At 36.8% G+C, this 22762-nt stretch overlaps 1 protein-coding gene across 3 annotated transcripts in view; it reads right to left on the reverse strand.

Annotated features, from left to right (window-relative positions):
* LOC135223755 (polymerase delta-interacting protein 3-like) overlaps positions 1-22762 on the reverse strand; it is a 109405-nt gene that overhangs the window by 60481 nt on the left and 26162 nt on the right. The window lies entirely within an intron of this gene.

Genomic DNA, 22762 nt, shown 5'->3' on the forward strand with positions numbered 1-22762 from the left:
CAGTTCTTTACGCATGTTCAAAAAAGATCAAAAAAATTCCAGAGGTTAAATACGAAAGCAGACTTGCACATAGGGATATACGAAAAGAGGCTTAAGAAGTTCCATGCTTAAGCCACAATTTTGGAGAATTACCAAACTCCATAACGACATTAAGGAAAATAAATCTTAGTTTAATATTTAAGTCGTCTTATCCTTGAACGCAATATCTTATTCTTCAGGCTAAATAAAGTAAATAAGCAAATGAAATGAATAAACAATAAGCAGAGAAATAAAATTCTATCCCCACCCCCGAAATACGAATTGGCAGCTCACCTTGAACATCGAAGCAGAAGGCGATATGACGCAGCCGTGATGCAAATCACGGAGCAATGTTGCTGAGTGGGGAAGCTGACAGTACGGCCTTGATGACGTCGATGGCATGAGGGAAAGTGTTGTATCGGCTGGCATCTTCAATGGCTATTGTTGAGGGGCATTTACAAATATTAGTGCTTTCGATTTCTTATTTTAAAGGCCACCTTAACCAGATGATGTTACAGTTATGAAAAGTCCCAGAAGACTGAGCTACGATGATAATCGGTATATTAGAAAAACGCATTGTTTATCTTGTAAGAACGATAGTTTTCAGTAATGAACCATAACGTCCCTACTTATGAGACTTACCCGCCTTCATGCTTTTATTAGCGTAAGTTTCAGTTCTTAAATCAAGATGTTTGGGAAAGGTATTGCTCAGATTTACAAAAGTTGGCAAGTAATAGCGGAAGAGGTGGAGTATAGGGAAAGTATGTACCAACGAAATTAAACACGAAATTAAACGTACTGAATTTTTAGAAAAAAAAAAACAAAAAAAAAACAAAAAACAAACATATATTTCTATTGTACGTCAGCTGCGAATTTTTTTCATACCAAATGTTTGTTTAAAAGAAAATAGGGGCACGTTCACAAATAAGTATAGTACGTACTTGAATCTTTCCTTATATTGTACTAGTACTTTCATTGTTCTACTTCCTTCCTACTTTATACTGCTGTACTTACATTCAACCAGGCAACTAGCTTTGTTCTATCCCATTTATAAAAAAACAAAATAAAAGAAGAAATAAATTGTGAAATATTGAATTTCATCATTCGATTTAAATGATAAAATATGAATACCAAAACACAAAGAATTTATAAATTATGAAATGAAAAACGTGAAAATGAATGATTAAGGACACAATTCCTTGAACAATTTGTAAAATATGGAACAGTGGAAAGTAGCGATAACGCATGAAGAAGAAACTTGAAGAGAAATTAAAATATAGGATGTAGACCGAATAATAATTGAAAGGAAATAATAAAACGTGATAATAATGATTGCAATTATTTTTTATACATACTGAAATAATGAGTAGATAGAAACACTATATATATATATATATATATATATATATATATATATATATATATATATAGATATATATATATATTGATCTGGCTTTCTATAAAAATTTAATTCCTTGGTCCCGAGCATAAAATACATTAGAATGGGAAAAACTAACCCAAATCCCCTTTTTAAATGCCATAAATAATCAGAACTAATAACAACTATAAATTCGCAGTCTACAGGAAAGCAACATTCTCACTTTCATACGTACATTTTTACAGCCATCATGATATTCCAGTCAAACTCGGCATAACAAGTAACTTCTTTCTGAGAGCCCTGAGAATTTGCTCCCCAGATTTTCTTAACAAAGAATTTGAAACAATCAGAAATCAACCTATCTTGTTAAATTACCCCAAGCACACAATAGAAAAAGCCATACGTAAATCAAAGAGCATTTTTTACAAACTCACAGAAAACAAAGAAAAGGAAAAATACACAAATAAAATCATAATCCCTCGCGTGGATAATTTACGAGAAGAGCGCACAAACCATAGGCCCCTCGAACCCTTTTATTTTCACTTATCCGAATACACTACGGAAATCATTAATCAACGTTCAGCAGAAACCAGTTTCCAAAAATATTGGAGTTTACGAAATCCCTTGTAAGGACTGTGATAAATCATATGTCGGTTTTACTGGTAAATCTCCCTAGGAAAGACTAATGCAAATAAACGATCAGTTAGATAGCTCCGAAACTTTCCATCATATAAATAACACGAATCATACCATGGATTGGAACTCATCCCGAATTTTATAGAAAAGCAGCTGTCGATACAAATGTCAAATGGTGGAATCTTCACTAATAAGACAACAAGATAATAGAATGAATCTTTTCAACGGATCTTGGGACTCAAACCATATAGATAACATCTTAAGGCAACGATGAAGCGGATTAAGACAATCAACAGAAACCTCGATGGATCGGCGACATCCCCAGGCATCACCTAAGGGCGTATCTCCTACTATATATTTTCTCTAATTAAACTCCTTTAGGTACTGCTTGATAAGGGAGGATGAAAGTCCACCGTTATATTGTCCTTAGATTTAAAACATATTTTAATGGGCCTTTTATACTTGATACGTATCCTGTTTTAACATAAGAATTTATTTACATATATATATATATATATATATATATATATATATATATATATATATATATATATACATGGAAAACCATAACTGTAAGTGAGAAACATATTAAGTACTAATAAAGAAAAGTTTTCGATGTAGTAATAAATTTTGAACCTAATAACAAACATACTATATATTATGTAAAATATCTTTTTTGATTTTAAATGCTTCGTAATATTTGCTATTCATTGGGATATTTAACAAAACAAAAATTGCGCCGAAGTTTCTGTCCTCTGTAGAGCCTATAATGCTGTATGAAGCTTTCAGACACACTGGGCAACGCATGGCTAACCTTTTCCTTAAATAAATAAATAAATAAAAATAGAATAAAATAAAATAAAAACTACTGAGGCTAGAGGGCTGCAATTTGGTGTGTTTGATGATTGGAGGGTGGATGAGCAACATACCAAATTGCAGCCATAGCTATAATCTCAGTAGTTTTTAAGATCTGAAGGCGACGGACAGAGCCATCTTAATAGTTTATCGAAGCTTAGATGTTCAATTGAAAATTCAGACATTCAAACATGGTTTGCCGGTTTTTATCTTATTTGTTTCCTTTGTTCTTTATCTTATTGTTAATTTCTATTTGTCTTTCTTTAGTTTTTACTGTTATTTTAACCTTAATATTACTCTCTTAGATCTTTCTCTCTATTTGGGCTCCTGTTTCGTAGCAGTCTACTTTGCTAACTAGATTTGTAATGTGGAAAATAATAATAATAATAATAATAATAATAATAATCAAAAAATTCTTATAGTAGTACGAGTCTTCAAATGGAGAAACAAATCCACAGTTATGTAAATATACATATATTTAAATTTAAAAACTTAAAGATAGCTTTCGGGAATCTGTTCGGTTCCCCTTATCAATCTGATAAGAGGAACCGAACAGATTCCTGAAAGCTATCTTTAAAGTTTTAGATTTAAATATATGTACATTTACATAACTGTGGATTTGTTTTTCCAGTAATAATAATAATAATAATAATAATAATAATAATATAATAATAATAATAATAATAATAATAATAATAATAATAATAATAATAATAATAATAATGGACACAGAATGGAGTTTTGGAATAGAAAAAATGCGCCTTAGTCAACATACAAAAAGGCAAAGTAACGAGAACTGAAGGGATAAAGCTACAGATGGGAGCAACATCAAACACATAGATGATACAGGATACAAATACCTGGGAATAATGGAAGGAGGAGATATAAAACACCAAGAGATGAAGGACACGATCAGAAAGAATATATGCAGAGACTCAAGGCGATACTCAAGTCAAAAACTCAACGCCGGAAATATGATAAAAGCCATAACACATGGGCAGTGCCAGTAATCGATACAGCGCAGGAATAGTGGAATGGACGAAGGCAGAACTCCGCAGCATAGATCAGAAAACCAGGAAACAAAAGACAATACACAAAGCACTACACCAAGAGCAAATACGGACAGACTATACATAACACGAAAGGAGGAGGAGAGGACTACTAAGTATAGAGGACTGCGTCAAACATCGAAAACAGAGCACTGGGGCAATATCTGAAAAACCAGTGAAGACGATGGCTCTAAAGTGCATGGGAAGAAGGACTAATAAAAGTAGACGAAGACCGAAAATATACAGAGACAGGAGAAAGACAGAAAGAACAGAGGACTGGCACAACAAACCAATGCACAGTCAATACATGAGACAGACTAAAGAACTAGCCAGCGATGACAATTGGCAATGGCTACAGAGGGAGAGCTAAAGAAGAAACTGAAGAATGATAACAGCGGCACAAGATCAGGCCCTAAGAACCAGATATGTTCAAAGTACGATAAGACGGAAATAAAAAAAACTCTCCCACCCATGTAGGAAGTGCAATACGAAAAATGAAACCATAAACCACATAGCAAGTGAATGCCCGTTCACTTGCACAGAACCAGTACAAAAAGAGGCATGATTCAGTGGCAAAAGCCCTCCACTGGAGCCTGTGCAAGAAACATCAGCTACCTTGCCAGTAATAAGTGGTACGAGCAACCAACCTGAAGGAGTGATAGAAAACGATCAGGCAAAGATCCTCTGGACTATGGTATCAGAACGGATAGGGTGATACGTGCAAACAGACCAGACGTGACGTTGATTGACAAGTCAAGAAGAAAGTATCACTCATTGATGTCGCAATACCATGGGACACCAGAGTTGAAGAGAAAGAGAGGGAAAAAATGGAAGTATCAAGATCTGAAAATAGAAATAAGAAGGATATGGATATGCCAGTGGAAATCGTACCCATAATCATAGGAGCACTAGGCACGATCCCAAGATCCTGAAAAGGAATCTAGAAAAACTAGAGGCTGAAGTAGCTCCAGGACTCATGCAGAAGAGTGTGATCCTAGAAACGGCACACATAGTAAGAAAAGTGATGGACTCCTAAGGAGGCAGGATGCAACCCGGAACCCCACACTATAAATACCACCCAGTCGAATTGGAGGACTGTGATAGAGCAAAAAAAAAAAAAATAAAATAAATAAAATAATAATAATAATAATAATATAGGGTGCTGCATCATTCGAGTTGTAATTTTATAATGCGTCCTCTCAAGTTTTCCTTTAATAATAATAATAATAATAATAATAATAATAATAATAATAATAATAATAATAATATAATAATAATAATAATAATAATAATAATGTTTTAAACACATCTTCGATTCGAACGCTTCAAACCTGGACCAATCATTCCTATTGTTTAGAGACTTCTTGCACAATGAATAAACTGAAAAATTCTTAACATAGTACTAACGTAAGACTAAAAGCAGCGGTGGCTAACACTGTCAGGTGTAATATCATCGTTATGGTCCTTTGGAAATCATCCATTTTCTCCTTTTGATCGAATGTAAAATGGAAGGACGTTTTAGTTGAGCCAAGTGGGTTACTTCATCGTAAGGACATTCCAATTACTCTCATACTGGGGATAACTTTGGATTATTTGTTGGTTGCAAGATTGTCTATTGAATAAACTAACATGCACACACGCTATGTATATCATAAACTACTTGAAAAGAGGACTGCCGACTTCCGATCTCGGTGCCTCAAAGCATGGACTCTGAAGGAAGGCCTGGCGGATCATCTGTGACGTCATCACTTGTAGTACCACCTGGGTCATTATACCAGTGATTGACTGTTATTACCTTCCCATCAGTTCTTACCAATATCTGTTATTTTCATATCACTTGTCTTACCTTATCAAGATCTCAACAATCCTGCTTTTATTTTTTTCATTTTAGGTACATGCCAATCAATAACAATAGGACCTCCTAGACTTCTTGATAAAAAAACCATTAAGAATCTATAGAAAATGACTGCAATTATTTTGAAGATAATCGATATGTAAGCATGATTTCTTTCTTTCTTCTCTCTCACTCATCCTTCAACCTGGCAATGCCAGGTTTAAATAGCATAAATTTGTTTATGATGGGAGGTGTTAGTAGAACATGACAAACCATATTATGCCTCTTTTCATAATATTGTTTTCCTCATCTCTCTGATAATGTTGCTGCAACCTGGTATTGGCTGCCCTCTCTTGAAGGATACACCGAATGGTATTTATTTATTATTTATTATTATCTACACTATCCACAAGGAACATGCTTGTAATATAGGAATTGATCCATGAATTTTGGATCTCTGACATTGACCATAATACTGTATATAATCCCAATGGGGATGTAAGCTAGATTTATGAAAGCATTACAGTGACATAAATTCTACAGTTATGTAATATGTATGAAATGCGCATATAGTAGTCTCTACTGACCGAATAGCAGAAAAAATTGATTTGGTCTATACGCATAATTAACATGAAGGAATTACTGGGGATTTCATAGAAGAAAACTGAATCAAAAAGAAAAGTTTACTATTCCATATTCACGACTGTATTTAGTTAAACATATATAATGTGTCAATGTGAACAGTTTACTTGTAATATGAAAATGCTAATAATAAAAAGGACAACAAAAACTTCTGTGAATGTACATTTCTAAGAATTTTAGAGAGAGGGAATGGGCTTAAAAAAGGGGGGATGGGGGGAAGGACAGTTTTACATATGCATAGACACTGAACATTTTATGTTAGAAAATAAAAAATTCACAGAAACATTAATTAATAGGCGTAACGTACACTCAGTTCATCAAAGTATAAAAAGCTTACCAACATTCTGAATTGAAAAAATATATAGGATATATATATATATATATATATATATATATATATATATATATATATATATATATATATATATATGGTGTGTGTGTGTGTGTGTGTGTAGTTTTGTAAAATATATATATATATATATATATATATATATATATATTATATATATAATAGGTGTGTGTGTGTGCGTAAGAGAGGATGGAGTGACAAAACGGTGTTTATCAGAATCAAGTTAGAAATATATTTTCAGGAATGCAAAACTGTAAAAAGGAAGCAGAAAAGTGATTGCTTTAATCGTGTTTTGACTTGAAGGAAAACTAGACATTTTTCAAGTAACGAAAAATAGCCAGAGAGAGAGAGAGAGAGAGAGAGAGAGAGAGAGAGAACTGTGAGATATTATCTCCAAGATCTACTCTGATTATCTCGATCACATACTGACATAAGCTTAACTTATCTCGAACATTCAGTTGATGATAGAGTAGTGGCTCAACTTTAATCAGATTAACTCAAGACTTGGCAAAATAGTAGACGCCTTGAAACAATACAGAATAATCACTTAAGTACAACGACCATACTTATCTGGATGCGATTCGTACGATGTTCAGAGACGAACTGGGAAAAAAATTAATTCCTCTCTTTAAGCTCTTAATTCGCTCGTTAGAAAATCATTCTCTTCGCAAATATATGATGCAAATCAATCAGTCAATCGCGAGGGCTCTGCTAATTCGTGTTAGGTCAAGTCACGGGGGCGGAGGCGGAGTTTCATTAAGGATCACGCATCAACGGTCTAGGCTAGACCGTGCACGCACCGAGCATCATCTTCATACCGATAATACGGTTTTCAAATATGACTGAACGCGTCTCCTTTCGTTTCTCGGTGGATTTCTTTCGAGAAAAGCAATACACACGCGATGTTAATTCTTCAAGACTCTGAAAGAAAGAGGGTAGACCCCCAAAGCTAGAAGGACGTCGTGTACCGTGCTAAAATTCCGATTAAGTTACTGCATCTCGTTCTTATTATGTAGGCCAATGGCGAGGAAGCTCACCTATAGGTGTGGACGGCGGTAGGCCTAAATGTAGAGTTTTATATATATATATATATAATATATATATATATATATATATATATATATATATATATATATATAGATTGTGTGTGTGTTCGTGTGTGTGTGTGTGTGTGTTAGATTACCTATTATGAAAAATTACAACCGTAAGTAGTTAATTTCGCAAATGCCTTACATTCTTATACATATAGTATATCATGTTGGTGCGCCTGATCTCAAACTTGGGATTAACATTCAAAGTAGAGTGAACGATAAGATCATGGGGAGAAAGCAAGGATTATGGGCCAGAAATCAAGATAGAAGAAGTACTGGTAGGAAAAGATCAGTGTGTTTTATAGTTGGTTAAGCACAATTCGAGTAAACATTTCAAATCAACAGGCAAAAACTGTATATGACATATATGGATCGAGAGAAAGCACATGGCAAAGATAATAGAATACCTGTAGTATTTTTTTAATCTGAGTGACAAAAAACTAGTAATGGACTTCAGGTGGGCAAATGTAACGCACTCCTGTCTCTCTGTGTTTTTACTTCAGGCGTTGGCCTGAATAAGCAATAATGCTTCACACACGAGTTACTGATATTATTTATCATTTCATCATTCCCGGTGATGTGGTTGCTTGACATGAGTTGGGAAATTGATTTATCTTTTGAATTCAAGGACAAAGTGAGGCTGTCACCACTAGCAGTTCCAGGGTGGGTAGGTACCTGGGCACGTGACCAATCTCCAACCCCCCCCCCACATGAAAAAAAATTACAAAATAAAAATATTGAAGAGTTAGATCATAAGAACGAAACAATAAATAGAAACATATAAAATTTGGGTCAATAAAAAAATCTATTATTATTATATACTAAATAAAATTTAGAGGGAATAATAATAATAATAATAATAATAATAATATAATAATAATAATAATAATAATAATAATAATCATAATAATAATAATAATAATAATAATAAAAAATAATGGATTCATTATTTCCTGATAGAACAGGTGATTATATATATATATATATATATATATATATATATATAGATATATATATGAAACTTTTTCTGGCTCCGCTAGTGGCTGCCACTGTATGATTTATCGCTTAAATGTTTGTACGCAGTTGATATGGTATTAGATAAGATTATTAGACCTTTGCCGTCACTTTTCATCCCTTACTTTCTGTTTACCCGTCAACTGTGATGCGTTTGAAAAGAAGGTGGATATAATTCACAGTACCTCAAAAGGGACTCAGTAAATTTCCCTAAATCTCGTTCAGAGCGGGACGGGCCTTACATACAGAGGGCATAAAGTTCTAAACTGACTTACTGTAGCGTTTGATGGATAATTCAAAGAGATTATGGAATCAGTTTCCTTTTTCTGCTCCCTTCAAATAAGTATTCGAAAAGAGCTAAATATAACTTGTTCAGGGTCTCAAAAATATGGCCATTTTAGTTTCATCCTGTGTGACAGTCATTTTGAAACAGACGTTTGTACTTTCCTCTCGAGGTTAAGCCAAAATAAATAAGTACATAAATAAATAAAAAAATGCAACGAATATTCGAGTTTTCTGTACAATGTATAATAGTGCATTCGTCATTTATGACCGGCAGCTCTCCAGTTGCTCACCAGATCGGTAGAGTGAGGGCGCGTCCAATGGCTCTGGAAAGCGCTGCCAGATTCACGATCCATTGCTAACTGAACCTTAAATAAGGATTTTTTTTAAAAAAAAATTACTGAGGCTAGATGGTTGCAATTTGGTGTGTTTGGTGATTGGAGAGTGGATGATCAAAATACCAATTTACAGCCCTCTAGCCTCAGTAGGTTTTATTTTTAAACCTGGAGGGTGGACAGACGGACAGACAAAACCGGCACAATAGTTTTTCCTTTCAAGAAAAAAAAGAAAAGCTAAAACTATGTACAACGAAAGCCACATTACTAAGAAATATTTATGTACAAAGGAAAATAAGAGAAGGCAACGAACGTATCTGAAAAGCATTATCAGAGGTTATTGTTAGCTTTGAAGTTAAGAATGAGTTAGGCCTATATCAGCACGAGCTCTTTTCTTCTCATACATGGGACCCGTCCCACTATTTCTAGTCCATAAGTTATGTGGTTAATCTCTCCGTCCTGAAAAAACGTATATATTAGATTAACCAGACCACTGGGCTGATTAACAGCTCTCCTAGGGCTGGCCCGAAGGATTAGGTTTTTTTAACATGGCTAGGAACCAATTGGTTACTTCGCAACGGGACGTACAACTTATTGTGGGATACGAACCACATTATATCGAGAAAGAATTTCTGATCACAGAAAATAAATTCTCTGGCTCCGCAATGGCAGCAGCGGGGAGCGAACTCGGGCTACCAGATTGATAGGCGGGTATGCAAACCACTTGTCCAATGAGGAACTATTCCGTTTCTATCGTTCCATTTTTTCCGTCTCCTTTGCTAACGTTTGTACTTTTCATCTTTCCCCGAAAAAAATAAAAAAAACATTTTAATATCTATCCTTTCACGTCTCGAAACTTTATAGAGATACATTTTTTTTCTCTCCTTCAAGATTGTATTCTTTAGTTTTGTATGAAGTTTGAATTTCAGTTTTTTTCCTCTTCTTTCTAAACTAATGGAAAGAAAGGTCACTTCCCTTACGTTTCTCTTGTTTTCACCGTTACACACTACCTGGGTTCGGTTTCCCCTGTGGAAGCTTTCCAAAAATCTTATAGAATCTTCTCATCACTCTCCTCGGTCAAAGTCCAAAGATGTCGTGATAAGACGATCATATCCTTATCCATTATCTTTCACATGATCCGAAAATACTGCTAGAACGAATAGCTGTGCCCCACCCGCACTCGCACACAAAGTATGGGCAAGATAAAATCATGGGCATAAGAGTTACGATTAAATGTTTCTTTTTTGATTGAGTTTTCCAAAGCAATTTCCTCGGCTAAGATATTCCAGCCTCCGAAAATAGGATGTATCACAGTTAGGCCGACTGTGGTTATGATAATTGTAAGGGAGCTTTTCTGAAATTATGAGTTTGTGGAAATGAATTTTATATATATATATATATATATATATATATATATATATATATATATATATATATATATATATATCTTATAACGATACCGAAGCATTAAATACAGTGAATACCACGTTCATCTTCTTATTCCAGAATAGAAGACGAATCTTATAAACAGAAAACTTTTTGCCGTATTCTTTAGCAGCACATCGAACTCACCCCCTCACACATTCCGTACTATGGATTAACCTCTTGTCGCACTCGCTCTTTCACGCCGAGGACATGTTCATCTCATTCTAATTCCTCCTTCACTCCAAATATCCAGCACTTACTAGGTCGACCTCTCTTTCCTCTCAGTGCTTTCGAATGGTGAGTTCTTTTCGTCAGACTATCGCCCTCCCATTCTCTCCACATGACCAAACAGTGTCAAAACATAATCACCTATTCTAAGCTTTTATCGTTACTGCATATTGTCCTCATTCCTCACTTTATTGGTCTCCATTACTTCTCAGATCTGTCATATACTATTGATGTCAACAGATTCAATCCTTTTTCCACACTAACAATTAATCCATACTTTACTCATCGTCTCTTTCAGAACTTTGCATTTGCCGGACTACTTTCTATGCTTCACTCACTTGGTGACCTAACCTCCTTTCTGTTACCCTGTAATTTATTAATATTCACTCCTAAGTATCTTCATGAATTAACAACTTCCATTCCTCTGTACATTTCCTGGGTTTCCATTACCGTCATGTTCTCACTAGCAATCACTTCGAATTTTTCCCTTGTACAAACACTTTCAAACTGTTTTATTGGTCGATTTTGCTGGTTGTCGATGCAGTTTATCTTCACTTTCACCGGTCAACGCTGCATCATCTACAGACATCAGATATTCCATGCTCCATTCCCTTCCCTTTTTCATATCCTACATTTTGCACCTACAATTGATGTTCTCTCCTTGGCCTATTGCATCACCTTATAAAGACATCAAATATCCATAAAAGTCTCTCATTTTAGTACCAACAGGCCAATCGATTTGTATACATATTGTAATGTATAGGTGAATTCTTCCATAAATAATTCTTAATTGCTCTTGGAAAATTACACTTATCACAACGATTCCTCAGTATCCTCCACCCACTATCCTAATCATTTCTATATCCATGTCCAGCACCATACGGCTTTCCCTTTCACTTCCAAACTTTTCACTTAGCTGTTTCATGACAAATACTTGATCCACTGACCCCTTCCATGTCTATAATCTCACAATTTATCTTAGTTTCGCAATCGAAATCCTGCCATGCGCCTTTCTTAGTATCTTAAGTAATGCTATGCGTTGGCATTCTTAAATTCACCGCTTGCGTCTTTACCTTTATTGCAGAAGAGCAATTGCTCACCTCATCTCTTTCTCTGAAACCTTTCCCTTGTCCAGAAAACCTAAAAACCTCACTCAACAACCCCCATTCCTCAGACACGCTTTCATTACCATGTCGAAGTAACTCACGTTCAGTCCCATCAACTTCCGAGTCATTCTCTTCCTTAAACTTGTCAGTTGATCTCTAAATATCCTGTATAGGAGTTTTCAGTATTTACCTTAACTCCCACAACACTCAACTTTTTCATTCTACCTACCTAGCTCTTTTTTTTAACCATCCTTTTCAACATCTTCAAACTACTTTCTCCATCATGAAGGACTATAGTTTTCTTCACACACCATCTTTCCATTTCCATATTACACTCTATATCCCACGTGTCCATTAACCTTCCTCTTTATTAACACAGAATTTTAAGAATTTAAAAATTCATGAGTGAAAACTTTTCATCCGCATAAGAATTTACCGGTTTTTCTGGAGCACCCACCAGTGAAGTTGACTTTGTATTTTTCTTGCTCACCTAATAGGCTAAGTTTTTTCTTAAAGTGTGGCTATTTTCTGTTTTACTTTGTTATTTGTTTCTCGTATTTTGCAGTGTTATGTCTTGTATTTCCGTACAACTAAAATAACCTTATTTTTATCACAAATACTTTCAAGTACTTTCTCAGAGTCTATTGTATTTTCATTAGTTGCTCTTTCTTTAGTACCATATTATCCTCTTTTATACCTAAATATATCCTGATCTGTCATGCTGCTGCACCTCGAACAATATTTCAGTTTCCTTAGTCAAACATCTCAATTCCTAACGCGCCCCCCCCCCCCCCCCCCCCCCCTTGCTGCTTTAATTCCACCATTCGTACCTTTTTTTGTCCACAAAGCCATCCCTCTTAAATATATGACGCCCTTTCACTGCACGACTTCTAACCATGTTCATTTTTCAACCAGCTTATTTTTATCGGTATTATCCTATTGGGACACTGTGAATGAACAGTAAAACCTGCTCCTAGAGATAAGAGAGCACACGATGTCTCCTCGGATGGCCTAACAAGTCTTTGAGACATCCTAACAACCCTTGTAACGCCTTGTAGTTGTCACCTATATGATTTTCCCCCTTTGAGAGAGAGAGAGGGAGAGGAGAGGAGGAGGAAGGGTGGCTAGTGATTTCAAAAAATCAATGCACCCTTCCCATTTCCAGGACGCATTTGTTTGGGCATGAGGTTGCTTGTCATCATACCCTTTCCATCTTGACTGGCTCAACAAGAGCTAACTAACTACTAAGTATACCTAATTCACTAATCAGGTCAACAGGGTGAATGAGAATGACCAGAGTAGGCCTCATGCTCTCCTGAATGGAAATTAATCTCTGACCCTCACGTTTTCTTTTCAATAATAAGGCCTTATATTCGATAAGGGTGTCTCTATACAAAAGAAAAGACAATCGCTACTGTTCACATTGATCCTTCGGCAAACATGTTTCCCATTGATGACTTACTGTAGTGACGTCAGAGCGATATGAAATCAATCAAGATGAGTCAGTCAGTATCATGACATGCTTTCTACATGTAACGAAAAACCATGCAGCTACATATATGCATATATGCAAAAGATAAGAAGATAGTATCTGCGAACAATGCCACTGACTTCGATAGAAATTGCATAAGAAAGAAAATATGTCCAAATAGCATACCATACATACAGACATACACACACACACAAATATATATACATATATATATATATATATATATATATATATATATATATATATATATATATATATGTATGTATATATATTGTTCTGAACTGCTAGTTCACTCCTGAAAAATTTAGTTTAACACTGGAAAAATTGGCCTTGAATGGAGGAATGAGAGAGCACGAACAAAGAAAAGAGAAAAACTATGGCAGAAGACCGATATTACTAAGGAAGGAGGAATTTACATAAAAGCTGGACTTTAGTTTCAATGAACTATATTCACATTAATTTGCATAGGTCCAGGAACTAATAGGGTGGTTGATTGTCGATCCACTGGAAACGCGTGGCTGGGGGCAACTAGACACGGCAGTTCAGAATTATGAGCAAACGGGTTATTGAAAATGCAAGGCTTAATCCAAGGGTTCCCAAGTTCTACCACAATCAGGCACGGTGTTTGTCTGGAAATCCGGGCTTGGAAGTCTTCTTATCTGCTGATATCTCTGTGCACTGTGGACGTATAACAATACTTGGGGTTCCCCCAGAGGAGGCAAGTGGGAGCAGAAAGGGGCGAAGTATTGTCTGCAGGGCGAGATAGCAGGAGCTTCTGACCTCTCCTAGGTCTAAGGATCTTCTCAGGGCGAGCGCTGTTTCCTACTCCTTTTAAAATTTTCTCCTGGTAAGTTCTGCCCACACCCTGTGGGGGATAAATTCTGACAGCCAATGGGAGCAGAGATAGCTTTCTAGAGAATGGATGCTTTCAGTTCAAAGGGGCAGCTTACATATAGACAGGATGCATGAATCTTGTTATAAGGGATCTTACTTTCCTTGGTTCTGGCTTAAATCTGAACAATATATATATATAAATATCATATATATATATATATATATATATATATAGATATATATATATATATATATATATATATATATATATATATATATGTATATATATATATATAAATAAATGGTTTTGCCACGAAGGAAAAAATGAAAAGCGAGATAGCCAAGCACTTTCGTCTAGTACGACCCTTTACTGAGTAAATGGTTGTACTAGACCGAAGTGCTTGCTATCTCACTTTTCATTTTTTCCTTCGTGGCAAACCTTTATTTATACATAGCATCATGTTTTATATGCTTCGTGATCAAGTTATTCATATATATATATATCTTACCCGCCCCCTTTTTCATTAAACTACACAAATTAAGAAACCCTTACCTGTCGTCAATGGTGCCTCTGTCTGCAACCATGTCGTTAGGCTATTAAGATCTGTAAGTATAAGAATATACTATTTATTACCCAAAGCAGTTGAATATAAAATAGAACAAAATGATTAACAAGTCATAATGACAGAAAACCCAAATCTGCCCATAAAGAAACCAGTAGTTAACATTCTACCCTCCTGACTTAGAATTCACTCCCAGACCCAAAATGTCAATAAGTTCATTATATTAGTCAGGTTAGAGAATCCAGTCTCTAAATTAGCCATGGAATAGGACCCATCTAATAAAAGATATTAATGGATAAAAGATACACTTCACACATCACTCTTTTCAAAGTATCTAAGTAAAGAAAGATATTTCACAATTCTCTCTCTTTTCAAAGGTAACGGTTTTCTAAGTCTTACAAAATGTATCATACCTTTACAATGGGGCTTCTCTCCGACACTCGGCGTGCACCACCTGACCTCTTTGTGCTCACCGAAAAGAATGTGACTTTCGCAAGTGCCTTGTACTATTAGGCCTGTAACATCCGTACAAACGAATGCACATGCTTGATGACAGGGCGAGCAGTCTCTCGGTTAAACACTGCTTGCGTACTCAAATTCCTTCGCTCAAGTAAGCTGCCCTTACAGCTCAACTTGTCTCCAAGCAAGACATATGTGGTTCATTAACATTACACACTTGTAAGATGGCTCGGCCACCTATGTCTCTGTGCACTCCTGTCGCACACCACATCAGCAACTAATCACAATGTATCAATTTACCACATGACTTAGGGCCACCTGCATTGCAGGAGCCCTTGTGCTTCGTCGTATGCACAAAAGTTTAAGAACTCCTAGCGCATAAAATGGTGATCAGTATAGCACCTAACATGATCATTAATATTGGTATTGTATAACGCTCGTCGAAGAAGAATTTATCTTTGTCACTATCCTCCTGCGGCGGAACTGTAACAGTCTCCCACTGTAGGCGGAATTCGAACCGCCTCATGGTTTCCATGTAAGTGTTTATGAAACACTTTCGTGGACGAGTTGTAGACACAGGTCGAGTGCGTAAACCAACTCGAAACAACTCAGCACGCGCCATTATTCAGCGTCTGCGACCCTCATGAGTGTACCAACACCCTCTCGTCGCAAAACTGTAGATTCGATAGTTTTTCTACTGAAGGAAAACGTGTCGCCACCCGTTGCCAAGGAAATAATCCCAATGACTTCCATGCAAGTGCTACTCGCACCCCCAAGCCTCATCGAAGACTGTAGACTCCTGAGTTATCCCAGAACGTATCCTGAGACGGTATATCGAAGACATCTCATCCTTTGCAAAGGCAGTCCACCAAAAAGACCATTCGTGTGTAGACTCGACTCGACCTCTGGTACTGTAGAACAAAGTCGTTTCCATCGCCATGACCACGTAGAGTTGGGAATTCTCTAAAGTCATTGTGCGTCCGTATTTTAAAGGTCTACATGGTCATAAAATCACTAAAGTCTTGCTTTACCCCACAAATCCATCATTAATTAATATACTCAATCTACTATATTAAAAATTCCTCGCTATACCAAATATAATCTTTACCCACTGAATCCTCACAAATAATCCCATATCTGACAACACGCTATCAAAAGAGAACCCATAAAGTCTAACAACAAAAACACCTTTTATGGTTTATATAACTAACCTCCATAAAATATAATGCCGACACCCCTTCTATATAACTCACATACCGCGACAAATTATATGTCCTATCTAAAATAGAAATGCTATTTAGAGCTTAACCCCCATTACAACATCTCTCGTAAGAAAAGAAAAAAAAGAAAAAAGGAAAAAAATAGAAGATAATACAACAATAATAAGTGAGCTTTCCCCCCCCCATTACACAGCACACATAGAGAAAAAGAAACATATATAATTCAATATCTTTCCCAAAACGGAATGTGTACCGTTACGGAATTTGCAACCGCAGCAATCCCATCGACCAAAAACGACCGGAAAAGAATCCCCTTACATGACACATTCCCGTGGAATGCCATAATCAGCATCTACAAGAACAGTGCAAATCCCCGAGTAATTAATTCGCAAGGGAAAAATCCGCTACCGGATTCAGTAACAGCAACAACATTAGCAAAATCCACACTGTGAACACTTCAGGTGCTTCGAACTGCAGCATAGTCAGACTCGCAACGCCAGAAACTCATGATTCTCAAAAAATGTTCTATACTGAAACTACATCACCACATTCACAGAACTATATTTCAGGATATGACCAAGGTGCTCAAAGATTGTCTCAAAGACATGGCTTTCCCAAACGATACTGCCCAATTATATAAAAAAATTATCACCTATTTGAGACAAAAAACTACAATAAACTCACAATTCCATAATTTTATACCAACAAAAAAAAAAAAGGAAAGTCACCCCCAAGGATTCATGCCATCTCCTTATATATATATAAATCATCAACATCTTATAATAACACCACTCCAGTGATAAAGATATTTCCTCCATTTAATTAATAACCCCACACCAAAAAAATCTCCCCCTTCCAAAAAAAATTGTCATTAAATCTAAACTACCCACAACATTACCCGAATTATATAAAACCCCAATGTCATCTATTCGGCTCGTGAACCCCCAAAAAATTCAGTCCCAAATATCAATACACACAGAAATAATCACATATTTATCATCACGTTTCTCAGCTAAAACAAAAATTTGCCATATTTCAACCACTTCCCACGTAAAATATTATCCCGAAATCTTACGTCAAAATAAAAAACGCCGCAGATTCGCATAATAAGAAAAAAAGCAGTAGAAGGAAATAAAAGAGAGAAAAAAAACCGTGAAAGCATTCTGCCACCAAATTGCGAAAAACACACAGAACCACAAGAAAAAAAAAGGGGAAAAAATGCAACTGCGCGACAAGATATTAATCACCACAACCAATTCTTTTCAATTTCGAGATATGTGTTAACCTCGACTTACCTCCTTTTTTCTTAAGACTACCAAATCTGTTTCCCAATTTTTCTTTTCTTCAATGACTTTAAAAGGACTTCAAAACTTTGGGCCTAATTTGTAATTTAATTAATTTCTCATGTTAAGTTTTAAAAATCCACCTTGTCCCCGACATTGATCTTGGGATCAGATCTTTTACTATTACTCTTCTGTACCATATCTCTGGTTGTGGATTCGAGATTACGGCTGAGACAAGTGTGTCGTCTCTCTCTCGCTGTGGATACCAATGCTTCGATCGTATCCTCCCCATGATGAGGCATAGTTAGCAAATCAAATGTGCCTCGTGCTGGACAACCTATCAAAGCTTCAAATGGGGACATTTTAATTGAATCACTAACCATAGTGTTGATACTATGTCTAACAACATTAACATATCTGTCCCAATTCTTATCATTACCACCTACAGTTTTCCTGAGAGCCTCGAGCACTTTCTTTCCTGTTTGCTCGTTCGCAACAACCCATTAGCCTCGGGTCTGTATGGAATAATTGTTACTTTCTGTATCCCATGACTTCAGCTAAACATTCCAAGGTTTTGTTCACAAATTCCCTCCCATTGTCGGTTAATAGAACTTCATGTGAGCCTTATCTGCAAATGATACCATTGAAAAATGCTATGGCTACTTCTTCGACCATTTTATGCTTAAGTGGGAAAATTTCTACTATCCCTGTAAGTTCATCTATTATCACTAACAAGTACTTGTTCGCATATCTAGACTCACAAAAATTCCCCAAGATATCCATATGTATTCTCTGAAAAGGTCTACTCGGTATAGGATACGATCCTAATTTGCATGAAGTTGTCCTTGCAGGCTTACTTGCGGTTGCACACGTCCGTACAATTCCTTAATACGAAAATTTTCCACATTTTTCCCATGTTTTTCCAAGTGTATTTAGCCCGAACCTCATCATCGTTTTTTCTATTCCCAAGTGTGGACTACCGAACCTGCAATGAACTATATCCAAAACCACTGGAATTAGGACCTTCGGAATTACGATCTGTGTCGTATCTCCTTTACTTTCACTGGTTCTCAACTTACTATTTTTCCTAATTTTCTAAACAATAGACTACCTTCTAACTCCAAACCCGAAAAAGGCAGCTTATAACGTTTCCTGACTAATTCCCCTCTTAGAAACGCTTTGCATCTGCCAAAATCTTATCTTCATCTGCCTTTGCTCTATGAGAGGTATATCCCATTGTATGCCTCGCTAGTGACTTGCGCGACTTGGAAACCTTCTGTGTCGTGAAAACTCCTGCTCAGAGCATCAGCAACCACGTTAAATTTGCCCTCTATATATTTGAGCTTTGCATCAAAATCTCTGATAGTTAAAACCATCGAGCTCTTTTTGGCAACAAATCGGGTTTATTAAAAAGATCTAGTAATGGTTTGTGGTCTGTAAGAACTTCTACTTTATTCCCCATCAGTAACATTTTAAAATGAACTAAGCTCGACACTATTGCAAAGGCTTCTTTATCTATGGTGGCCATGGACTTCTCGTTGCTGCCCTTTGTCATGACAACTTCCTGCTATAAAGAGCTATAGGATGAAATTTCCCATCAAACTTTTGCATAAGGCAAGCTCCTATACCTTCCTGGCTTGCATCGGTCACTAATGTAAAAGGTTCGCTAAAATCTGGAAACTTCAAAACAGGGGGATTCATTAGCGCGTCCTTGAGCTTTTGAAAACTCTCCGCCTGGGGTTCCTTCCATTGAAACTGAACATCTTCCTGCAACACATCAGTTAGGGTAGCTGCTATATTAGAGAACCCTTTCACAAACCTCCTTCTTTGATCTGGGGGTGCGAAAATTCGCTATTTCTTCGACTTTATCATCATTTACTCTAACCCCTTCCTTAGATATGACGTGGCCTAGATATGTGATCTGCTTTTTCAAGAACGAGCCCAATAACCCGTGCAAAACTGTGTTCACCAACCTGGTAAAGGTCATTGGACTGCCCGACAAACCGAAAGGCATTCGCGTAAATTCATAGTGTCCCTTGGGCACTGAAAAAGCGGTATATTCCTTGCTACTCTCACTAAGAGGGACCTGTAAGAAACCCTGCGCCAAATCAATTGAGCTATAAATATTATGTCCCCCAATTTCGACAAAAAGATCTGGTATGCACGCGAACTGGGCAGCGGTCAGGGATCGTCTTCTCATTTAAACATCTAAAAATCGACGCATACACGACAGAACCGTCTTTCTTAGGCACCGCTAACAAGGGAAAGTTGTAAGGAGACACGCTGGGTCTAATGATTCCTTCTTCTTCCCATCTATTAACCTCTTCCTCTACTGTTCTCTGATTTTGAAAGGTATGCGATATGCAGGAATATAAATAGGTTTGTGCCACTCTCCAAATTTACCTTATGATCTAACATAATTAGTAAACCCCAATTTATCAACTTGTAAGGCTACTGTATCCCAAATTCTGCCAAGAGCCCGCTTATCGCTTCAACGTGTTCGCTATATCTGCATTAGCTAAATGTTCTCTAAAATATTCGTTTCCTTGATTGCGTTTCTGCCTCCGAAAACTCAGGTTTTCCCCTCCCCCTATACGATAGCCACTGAACCACTATCACAACTCCAATCTTGGAAATCCAATATATATGTGTTTTTCTGGTATCTCCTAACTGTATCATTACAGTTTAGCAACTCTAACCACGTAAACCCATCCTTGGATACACTGCTCACGATGCTGTGCTAACACCCCTCTAAGCTTTTTCTCTATTTTCAATAACACACACAACTGTGGGTTTTCTCATTTTCTTCAATTTAACTTTTATCATAGTCTTCGAACCAGGTAGTAACATAATATCTTCGGATAAAACACCTCTATATTTGTGGTTAGTACCTCCCCTTTCCACCGCCCCATACACATTACCACCCTCAGTATCATCCCCAGTATTGTTAGTATCAGAAATAACATCAATATTAGTATCAACATCACCATCCAAAGTATCATCACCACCATGTTATTATCTGTGAACTCTGATAGAACCCCCGTAATCATTTCCCATATCAGCAACGTGGATTTTAATATTACCTTTCTCCATAACACTCGTATCACCGCCATTACTATCACCGAGCACACCTCCTCTTTCAATAACCTCCATGTCCTCCATTCTATTCACGTCCTCATAAGGCAGAAAAATACCTGGTATCCCGACTGTTATCCCATTAACACGAGCATGGATCGAAATGTGTCTTCTACAAGCAGGATGACACACAGCAAAAGTCTGTTGCCCAACGCAACTTCCTTTCATTACCAAAAATGGTTCTGTTATCACTCTGTCACCGAGCGTAAACTGTATTTGAACACAACCCAGTGTATTTAATCTATGGGCTTGCTGATCACACACCATCTCCGTTGATGGGTTGCAAAAGGTAATTGGAAAACATGGATTGATACAAATTATAGTCCATTAGATTTATTGCAAGCCCCCGAGTCTATGAACACCGGATATCCACATCCCCTACTGTTCCATAGACTATAGGCTTGGGCTCTGGGGCGTCCCCCACGAGACCACAATGGGCATTTACCAATCACCTGTACCCTTTTTGTTGATCGGGCTTCCAAAAATTTCGCCGATCCCTTTGCCCTCTGGTTGACCTGCCTGGGAAGTTCTCACATTATAATTACCAGAACCTTGAGGTGTAGGTCTCGCATCTCTCCGTATCTGAGACGGACAAGACTGCCAATAATAATCAGTACTCTTACACATTCCACAATATTTAACCTTACACAATTTCGTTTGGATGCCCTGGTTTATTGCAGTTGAAACAGCGCAACTGCTGTTGCTTTTGATCGATCGATCTTTTGTTATACTCAACATTTATGCACAGACGGGTAGGAGAAAATTCTGTCTCTTTGCACCTCTATCCCTCGGGCCTGTCCCATTCAAAATTGTGCTATCTACAGTGGGACATTTAGGCATATGTTTTTCAATTTGGGTATAAAGTAATTCTTCGTCTGAAGTATGGTTCAATCTTATCATCAAAGCTATTCACTATCGCATCCGGTACATCGTGCAAGAGCAGGGAAAAATAAATCAGTTTATGAATGTTATCCAGAGAGAGATTACCCCCTGTAGCCCATTTAGATGTTTTCAATTTTCCTACCCAATCCGCCACTGCGTCAAACAGTTTTGAAACTATGTTCTACGAGGCTTTTAGTGCCCTCCGTAGTTTATAAAGACCCCGAAGGTCCCTCACCATATCTCCGTGTTCCTTTTAGCCATACACGGTTTTCAAAAATTGCTTGCAAGTCCATTCAGGTACAACATTTTGTAAATTGGAAACTCCGGCAATGGAGAGGTCTCCCCTATTGAAATCTAGTGTAAGGACAACGCTTATTCATAATTTTCTCTGTACATAATTCATCATTCGCGTTTTTGTTCTTCCCCCGCCCCCCTGAGAGAGCATTCAGCGGTCTTTCCGTCAGTGTATAAAGCTTGTATAAACCACATATTGTGTACTTTTATATTTTGTATTTTATGTCTCTCAAGAAACACAAATCGGGTCTCGCCGACCCACTTTTACTCTCTCGCGGGTCGGTGACCACATTTCCGTCCGCATGCTGTATATTTATATTTCCCTTGACTGTAATAAAAATCAGTACACTTCTACCTG

Source organism: Macrobrachium nipponense, chromosome 10, assembly GCF_015104395.2.
Source record: "Macrobrachium nipponense isolate FS-2020 chromosome 10, ASM1510439v2, whole genome shotgun sequence".
NCBI lineage: Eukaryota > Metazoa > Arthropoda > Malacostraca > Decapoda > Palaemonidae > Macrobrachium > Macrobrachium nipponense.